Genomic DNA, 10,024 nt, shown 5'->3' with positions numbered 1-10,024 from the left:
ATCCTGTATGTTACACTTGTCTAGTAATCTGGCCCTTTTTTTTTTTTTTTGCATATTTTCTAGTCGCTGTATGTTTGCAGTCTAAGGCAAAGGCCCCACAGGGCGTCCCGCAGCAAAAAAAACGCTGTTGGGAAAACCGTGGCACAACACATTGCGGTTCTTCCCACAGTGCTTTAGACAGAAAGTTTGCAGAAGTTTCCGTTGTGGACTTTGTTTCAATTATATCTATTAGGAAACCGCCGGCGTTTTCATTAATATTCTATGGCCCTATATGCACGCCCATGTATTATCATGGATTCCTTTATGGGCTATGGACCCATTGCAAAACTCAGGTCCTATTCCTGACTGTTTTGCAGCCCCAGCTCACAGAAGTAAATTAATGGGCCCATGAAGAGATGTACTGTTCAACACGAACTTGCCCCCTGCGCATATTTGTGTCCATGTAGCCTTCATCTGTTCATATTTGCCAGATCCTTTACATGACTGACACCAGTGGTATCTGACGTCGCAAGTTTCGATCATGTCATCAATTTAAATGAGGGCAACCAGTCCCCATAAAATTAAATTTAACTTTTCATTCCAGTATCGATGATGCTAGCAGAAAAAAGAACCCATTGAAGTCAATGGGAGGCTTTTTTTTTTTCAGCGCTGAAATTCCACATCAAATTCCTCACCATTTTTCTCCATGTGAATGGACCCAAATACTTTCCTGAAGGACTTCTGTTCACTCCCTGGTACTAGGGAAGCCCCTTCCATAGGTACCCTTAAGAGAGCAAGATTGCTTCACAGTGAGTGGAAGGACTGTTCTCTCTTCACACACTGAATGCAGAGGGTAGGCGCTGTTTTTTTTTTGTTAGTTTTTTTTTTTTTTTTGTCATGTTAGTCATAGACAGCAAGCAGCTTTCCTAACTCTGCTCATAGATTTCTCTGTGTCAGGGACAGCAAATACAGAGCACAATGCAGCTAAAGTGTCCCTGGATCTCCTATATAATGGTTACTTGGGCTTTTCTAAGCTATTTGCTATTTTAGGCCGGGGCCCTATATGTGTAATCAGGTTTCATTGAGGTTTTAAAATTTTAAACGAGAAAGGGAGACAAAACAAAGAAACGTAATCAGTAACCGATGCGCGCAGGCCCTACAAAAATAGCAGGAGGTCAGAGGGGGTCCTTTGACCAACGGAAACAGTATACTGTTAAATGGCAGAATCAACACAAAGGCAAATAAAAACATAGAAACGGCAGAATAGGACAGAAAAAGGAGGGGTGGGGAAGACCTGGACAAGTACAGGGGGAGGACAGACAAAACACTAAGTGGGACAACGAGGACACAGGAGACATGGAAAGAAAATGGAAGAGCAGAAAACAAGAGTAGAGGGGTGAGGGACGACCACGGACCAGAAGGGAGAAAAGGAAATGAGTGGGAGAACTGGAGTCTCCCGTCAAGTAAAAGAGGAAGAAAATTCCACGGATTCCTGAAACATCACCCAGGGCCGCCAGAGACTGTCAAATCCGGATGGGATCTGAAGAGTCCTCCGCAACCAGGGCCTCCATTCTCCGAGTAAGAAGAAGCTCCTGTAGGAATTCAACCAGGGACTGCGGAGTAGAACTGCCCCAGGGCCTAGGAATGACAGTCCTGGCGGCCGTAAGAAAATGCCGCAAGAGGTCCTTTTTGATCTCAGAAATCTTACCAGGAAGGACTGAGAGAAGAGCCAACTGAGGTGTCGCAGCTACAGTATGGTCACAGACCTTAGAATACAGTGAGAAGACCAAAGTCTCAGAATGGCCTAAGGGTGTTGCACTCCCACCACATGTGGAGCATCGTGCCCCTCTCAGTACCACAGCGGGCTGGGGCCCTATATATTGCAAATGCCACGGTTTGGCCATGGTGAAAACGCTGCAATCATTGTTTTGGAAATTGCAGCTTGTCAATTATACATATGAAAACACCAGAGATTTCCCTATAGGTATAATGGAAGCAGAAAGTCCGCAGAGGAAATCTGTTAAATGTGCTGCAGCCACAATGGTGTTATTGGCATGAGAAAAACCTATAACACATTATGTATGAATAGAGATGAGCGAGTACTGTTCGGATCAGCCGATCCGAACAGCACGCTTCATAGAAATGAATGGGTGCACTTGGTACTTCCGCTTTGACGGCGGCTGGCCGCTTAACCCCCCGCGTGCCGGCTACGTCCATTCATTTCTATGCGAGCGTGCTGTTTGGATCGGCTGATCCGAACAGTACTCGCTCATCTCCATGTATGAAGACTTAGACAGTCATAGAATAGACTGCACAGTAAGGCCCTGCACATATTTCAAGTTTTCGTGAAAAGTCAGGTTCCCTTTAATAACAGTGGCACACCTGATGCCAGCAGGCTAGGAGGGAAACGCTTCTTAATAACATTTTGGGAGCTCCTGCATCAGAAACTAAAATTTATTCCACTTAATTTCCTTTTTTGTTTTTGGGTTTTCCATAAGCGTCTCTATAGGTCTTGAAAAATGTGAATTAATAAACATGAAAAATGCTTGGTGTATTTACAAGCGTTTAGAAATGCCGGAAAAAAAAATTGTGTGAAGGAGGCCTAACTATAAAATAAAATAAAACCATCCATATGTAATTAAAAAAAAAAAAAAATTCTACCTTAATAGACTATAGCAGTGCTGGATGAGATTTTGGGCCAATTTTCACAGGTCATTGCAATGGAACTAGGGGCCACATGTTAATAATTTTCCGGAGAGAATTTAACAGCATGTAACCGTTAACGCATTTCTGTTCTGCAGTGTTGCTTGGCAACCACTTACTAATGGGCCCATTCAATTATAAGCACTGCACAATGAAGCAAATAAAGTTACTTACACGGAGCTCATACACCTACAGAAGAATAATCCAGGGAAAACTGATTAAAGTAAGCTTTATACAATGTAATATACACAGAAATACCGTATATGTAACAATGCAGTCATATGATATGCGGAATAGAAATGCATCATTGATAGCGGGTACTGGGGTGAAAGATACCACTTTTCAAAGGTGACAAATGCCAATGGCAGCCATTATAGCCAATACCTCCTAGGTAGAGATGAATGAGTACTATTCGAAATGGCCGTTTCGAATAGCACCCACCCATAGGAATGAATAGAAGCATGCCGGCTGCGTCCATTCATTGCTATGGTTGTGTGCTATTCGAAACGTCCATTTTGAATAGTACTCGCTCATCTCTACTCCTAGAGGCCAGACCTTTCTATATTTATTCATTCTAAGAGCTACAGTTGATACAGTGCAAGGGATCAAATGACAAAAATAAAACCCCACTGTGCCAGTCGGTCATTGTTAGTATTATATCTACCTGTATATTTTGTGTATTGTATGTAAACCCCCAAATGTGAAGCACCATGGAATTAATGGTGCTATATAAATAAATAATAATAATAAAAAGCAGTACCACAAATAACCACCAGGTGTCCTCAACATATTAGATCAGGGGTGTCAAACTCATTTGTCGCCGAGGGCCACATCAGCTTTATGGTTGGGGCTATTAGTAATTCTGTGACGGGATGTGTGGCTATGTCAGTTATGTGTAGCTACATTGATAACCCATTGAAGGCAACTATGAGGCTGAGAAAATATTGTTAATATGCATAGGTAATAGTGTCCTAATTATCTCCCCACTACAGGACCCAATTCACACAGCCTCTATTTACTTACTGATCATGGCTGTGAGCAGGAGCCAGAATCAGTATTTTTATACTCGGGGTGTCTTTTGAGACCCCACGAGTATAATGATCAGAGGCCCAGGAGAGGTTTGGGAACATAAAAAACACTGTTTACTTACCTCTCCTGGCTCCAGAAGACTTCAGGCTACTCGTGTGATGTCCCAGATGTCATGTGGGCCTGGCTTGCATCCTTATGCGTCGCGACGCAGGCCTGGCCTGTCGCTCAGGACAGGTAAGTAACATTGTTTTTTATGTTTGTATCCTCCTGGGTCTCCGATTATTATACTCTGGGGTCTCAAACGTAGTGAGTACTAGTAATTCCACCGGGGGCACTGTCTTATGTCTCAGTCCAACCCCCGAGACATATGACAGAAGAGGTGGGGTTGCAGCTGAAGATGGAGGCGGCGCTGGAGTGAGCTCTCGGGCAGCAGTGAGGACGCTTCCATCGCCGATTGAGTGCTGGGGCCCACCCTCATTGCTGCGGAGAACTCATTAGCATACCGGTAAAAACTGGTATTTCTACAGAACGACGCGGTGGAGACCACGTCTAATGGTAAGCAGTAGACAACCGTCTCTAATGCCTCCAATCGGTCCCTGAGGCATTAACCCCTCCGGCTCCACGGTCAAAGGCACCGGAGGCTCCAGGGCCGACGTCACGTTGCCATGACAGCCGGGAGCCTTTACAAGGCTCCCAGGGTTGTCTGCAAATTCTCTCTTTTGCAGGCTGGTCTATGCAGCCTGCAAAAGAGAGGATGATTTTTTGCAATGCATTAGCATTGTAATGCATTGCATTAGTGATCAGACCCCCTGGGGTTCAACACCCCTAGGGGGTCTAATAAATGCAAAAAAAAAATTAAAAAAAAGTAAAAAAAATATAAAAAAATATAAAAAGTATTAAAAGTTCAAATCACCCCCCCCTTTCCCTAAAACACATATAAAAGTAGTTAAAAACTGTGAAACACATACATGTTAGGTATCCCCGCGTCCGAAATCGCCCGCTCTACAAAGTTATAAAAATATTTTTCCTGTTCAGTAAACGCCGTAGCGGGAAAAATAGTCAAAAGTGCCAAACCGCCGTTTTTTCACTGTTTTGATTCTGTTAAAAATTTGAATAAAAAGTGATCAAAGCAATAACATTTCCCGAAAATGGTAGAACTAAAAAGTACACCCGGCCGCGCAAAAAAAAAGACGCCCTATGCATCCCCGTACACTTACGTAAAAAAAAGTTATGGCCGTCGGAATATGGCGACTTTTAGAAAAAAAATTTTTTAACACAGTTTTGGATTTTTTTTTAAGGGGTCTAAATGTAAATAAAACCGTATAAATTTGGTATCCCTGGAACCGTACTGAAGCACAGAATACAGGGGACATGTCATATTGGCTGCACAGTGAACGCCGTAAAAACAAAGCCCGTAAGAAAGTCGCAGAAATGCATTTTTTCTTCAAATCCACCCCATTCTGAATTTTTTTCCTGCTTCCCAGTACATTATATAGAATAATTAATGGTGGCATCATGAAGAAAAATTTGTCCCGCAAAAATTAAGACCTCATATGGCTCTGGGAGCGGAGAAATAAAAAAGTTATGCGGTTTAGAAGGAGGGGAGTCAAAAACAAAAAACGAAAATCAAAAAATGCCATCGGCGGGAAGGGGTTAATCCTAGCAGGCTTCGGGCCTATATGGTACTGCTAGCACAGGCTTTGGGCCTATATGGTAATATACAAGACCACGTGACGTCTGGGCATTACCATATAGGCCCAAAGCCAGCTAAGATTAACATCGGATCCTGGAGAGGTGAGTAACACTGTTTATTATGCTCTCTCACCTCCTCTAGGGCTCCGATTATTGTACTCTGGGGACTGAAAAGACCCCCGAGTATAATAATAGCGGCAGTGGGATCGCAGCCTGGCCTGGGTCTATTCACTGCCGGCCTCCGCAGCCCATAGTACAAGGGGAAGTGGGGGCGGCAGTGATCAGGTCCGGGGAGGTTGGTAAATAAAACAAAAAAAAATGTTATTATACTTACCGATCGCGCTGCTGCTGTTCCCGCTGCCTCCGCGCGTCTCTACTCTCGGCAAATGTCAGACGTATCAGCGTAGACGGTGTCATCACGCCACCTACGCTGATACGTAGATGTCTGAACCAGCACACGGAGAGCGGCAGCTCTCCTGCGCTGGTTCAAAGAAAAAAAAAAAAAAGTAAAAAAAAGAAAAAAAAATTGCCCGGGCTGCCGCCCCCATTAGAGGTGCGGCACTGGGTCCGCGCCGTGGCGTGGGGCCCCCAGGGGTGAACCTACCTTTTTCGCCGCCCCCCCCCGGAGGAGGGGGCAGAGCGAAGGGGGCGTGGCGGAGTGGCGTTAGCACGCAGGGAGAGGACCTGCTCTGCTCCAGCGGCCTCCCCAATCCACCGCTCGGTGACGGTGATGCTAAGCCAGTCCAGGACAGCTTGTCCTGGACTGGCTTAGGTAAGCAAAAATGCCGCCCTCCCTGGGGCCCTGGCATAGCGCCGCCTGAAGCGGTCGCCTCATGGGAGCTGCAGCGCTGGGGGCCCCAGGCTGTTGCCCGGCTCTGGATCCGCCCCTGATATTCGGGGCAGTGGCGTAACTAGGAACAGCGGGGCCCCATGGCGAACTTGGCCATGGGGCCTCCCCCCCCCCCCCCGACTGATGCCCGCCGAAGACCCTGACCATACCCCCCCCACACACACACACATTCCTGCACGCTCTATTATGCCCCATAGTGCTCCCTACACACAGTATTATGCCCCATAGTGATCCCTACACACAGAATTATGCCCCATAGTGGCCCTTGCACACACTATTATGGACACCCAGTCTTCTCATCATTGTATTCATCAATGAAAGTGGTGCTGAAGCTATTCCTGCCACCCACAACGTAAAGGTGGTCATCTATCACTCCGGTGCCAAAGTTTCTGCGTTGCTCCAGTATATTTGGTGCCCTACACCAGGTCTTCGTGATGGGGCTATAAACCTCAACAGTATGCAGGCAATGCTGTCCATCAGAACTACTAATCTGTAGAAGAAAAATGAATAACGATAAAATTTGGTCAATTCCAACAATTCTGTGTAGAAAATGTAAATTAACAATGGATTTATCTCTAATGTATCTAATTATGCACGCATGTGCGGTAATCCTGAGATTAATCAGACTGACGAAAAAGATGGACAGGTCTATCTGCTGACTCCATTTATCCTTTAGAGATGATAAACTCCCTTTTTAGGCCTGGAGCTAAACTTTCCTCCACTTATAGTTTAACTAACTTGATGCTGAAAGAGAAAATGTCCATTATCATACCGCAAATACTTTTCCTCTATAGGCCGTTACTCAGACGCCACTACGTCGGGTTGTCATTGGGCTGATGTAGCTCCACTGCTTGCTTTCAGGATTGTAGATCTCAGCTGTAGACAAGCAATCCTGTCCATTGGATCCACCACATATATAGATCTGAATGAAATAAAGAATGGACAATAATGTAGCAAACAGATTCTAAATTCACATTATATAGAAGATTTTTGTAAGCAAGTCCTCTAGACTTAGTCATGGAGACCAATTCCTAGTCGGTTATACAATTTGCAACACATAGAATAAAAGGGTAAAAAATAAAATCCCAAAAATATAACTAGGGCTGAAGGTACAGACATCAAAGTCTCCTTACTTTTCCATCAAGGGTGGTGGCACCAGCATCCTTCCTTTTCTCATGCATAGAAGAAATCAAGGTCCACTGGTTGGTGTCAGGATCGTAACGCTCAACTGTATTTAGAGTCTCTTACCCCTCAAAGCCGCCCATGGCATAGATATAATTATTCAGGACTGTAACACTGACATATCCTCTTTTATAATTCATGAAAGCTGCTTCATGACAGGTCTTCTTCACTGGGTCAAAACATTTTACACTTCTCAAGTAGTCCACACCATCGAATCCACCGATGAAATAAATGTGGCCATTGAGATAGGCGGTGCCATGATAGGCTCTAGGTTTCTCCTCTGCAGATGTAATGCTGGTCCACTGGTTGGCTCGGTGTCATAAGACCTGATGTTGTTAGTGAGTTCTGCACCATTACAGCCACCAAAAGCCAATAAAATGGCGTGTGGTAGGCGTGGTCTCACCATGTTAGGCCCTAATGTGAGAGCGGTATTAATAATGGCTTTCTAGTCCTCATTGTCTTTCACATACTTGTTGGCTATGACATTGTTCAGGATGTGTTCTTTATTAATCAGGGCCAAGCGAATCTAACAAGAAGTATAAGAGGGTTAAGATTTTATTAAAAAAAAAAAATCTCCCAAATTATCACTGATCTACTTGGGTTTTAATATGACCATACACATAGGTATGTTGGTGGTCATTACAATGTGAATGGCTACATAGAGAAAATTGTCAGGAAAAATGTTTTATTATGCCAAAATATTAACTTTCCTATTGAATGAACATGTACATTGAACAGATTTCAACATGTATCCCTTAGCGACCTTTGATGTACTATTACCTCATGGGCGCTAGGTACTTAGCGCACCATGAGGTAATAGTACGTCATGGTAATTCCGCCCGCTCAGCTAGTGAGGAATCGGAAGCGGATGATAGTTGTTACCGACAGCTATCACCCTTTTCCTTAACCTCCGATCGATGCTTTTATCGATCAGAGGTTTTAACCCTTTGATTGCGATGGTCAAACATGACCACCGCAAACAAAGGGTTTTGTGGTGTTTCCCGACCCCCCGGCACCCCCCACAGCGGGATCGGGGGTGCCGGTATCTGTACTATGTAGCCTGGGGTCTGACTAGTGACCCCAGGCAGCCCTGAGCCCCACTTACCTGTTTATCCTGCCCGGGTCTTCTGGAAGTGAGCTGTGTCACCCGCACAGCGCACTTCCTGTTTGCAGAGTGAGACACGTGCATGCTGTGTCTCACTCTGTATAATAGAGGATTAGTGATGAAATCATCACTAATACAAGTGTCCCATAGGGACACATGAAAAAGTAAAAAAAAAAAAAGTGGGGAAAAAAATAGTGTTTTAAAACAATTAATAAAGTTATTAAGCCCCAAAAATCCCTTTTTTCTATAGAAAATGAATTATATATTAAAAAAACCCCTAAAAATTAATAAAAACAATACATATTTGGTATTGCCGCGTCCGTAACAATCTGTACAATAAAACTAAAACAATATTTAATGTACACGGTGAATGACTTCTGTGAGGGGTGTAGTTTCTAAAATGGGATCACTTTTTTTTTGGGGGGGGGGGGTGTTCCATTGTTTTGGTACTTTGGAGGCTCTGCAAATGAGACATGTTGCATTAAAACTATTCCAGTAAAATCTGCTGTTCAAACACCGTGCGTCGCTCCTTCCCTTCCATGCGCTGCCGTGTGCCCAAAAATCAGTTTACACCCACATGTGGGGTATTTCTGTGCACGGGAGAAATTGCACAATAAACTGTCAGATGCATTTTCTTCTTTAACCCTTTCTGAATGTGTTAATTTTAGGTCTAAATGAATGTATTAGTGAAAAAAAGTTAAAAGTCTAAATTTCACCTCCATATTATTTTTATTCTTATGAAATATTTAAAGGGTTAACAAACATCCCAAATGCTGTTTTGAATAATTTGAGGGGTGCAGGTTTGAAAATGGGGTGATTTATGGGGGTTTCTATTATACAGGCCTTTATAATTCCTTTCAGAACTGAAGTCGTCCCTAAAAAATTAGTTTGGAGAATTTTCTAGGAAATCTGGAAAATCGCTGTTACACTTGTAAGCCTTGTGATGTCCAAAATAAATTAAAAGACAATCAAAAGATGATGCCAATATAAAGCAGAGATATGGTAGATAATATTTATTCATGTATTTGGGTCTTATGACTATCTGCCTGAAAAGCAGATAATTTCACATTTTGAAAATTGCAATTTTTTCCACATTTCCATCAAATTTCCTATTTTTTTTTATAAATAAATACAAAAATATTGATTAGTGTTTACCACTAACATGAAGTATAATGTGTTACGAGAAAACAATCTCAAAATCACTTGTGTAAGTTAAAGCGTCTCAAAGTTATTGCCATTTAAATTGACACATGTCAGTTTTGAAAAAAGAGGCCTGGTCCTTAACGCACTTTTGGGCTGTGTCTCTAAGGGGTTAAGGTTAAAGGGGTTATACTGGGCACTGGATATCCTTTATTACTAAAGACACCCTTTTTACTACTGTTGTGCAGGGTAGCTGTGGAGATGAGACCTATCGTTCCCGTGCTTGACAGCTGTCACTCCAACTCTCAGTTTCACGACCAACTCCACCCTATTCAATGGCTCTG

The 10,024-nt window shown here is 43.4% G+C and overlaps 1 pseudogene; it reads right to left on the bottom strand.

The window, feature by feature from the left end:
* Positions 1–6,530: 6,530 nt before the first annotated feature.
* Positions 6,531–8,624, bottom strand: LOC142196916 (uncharacterized; annotated as a pseudogene).
* Between the last annotated feature and the right edge of the window lie 1,400 nt (positions 8,625–10,024).

The sequence above is a fragment of the Leptodactylus fuscus genome, chromosome 3 (assembly GCF_031893055.1).
Source record: "Leptodactylus fuscus isolate aLepFus1 chromosome 3, aLepFus1.hap2, whole genome shotgun sequence".
In the NCBI taxonomy this organism is placed as follows: Eukaryota; Metazoa; Chordata; class Amphibia; order Anura; family Leptodactylidae; genus Leptodactylus; species Leptodactylus fuscus.
The sequence above is the reverse complement of the archived record's forward strand: the minus strand, read 5'-3'. Positions and strand labels throughout refer to the sequence as shown.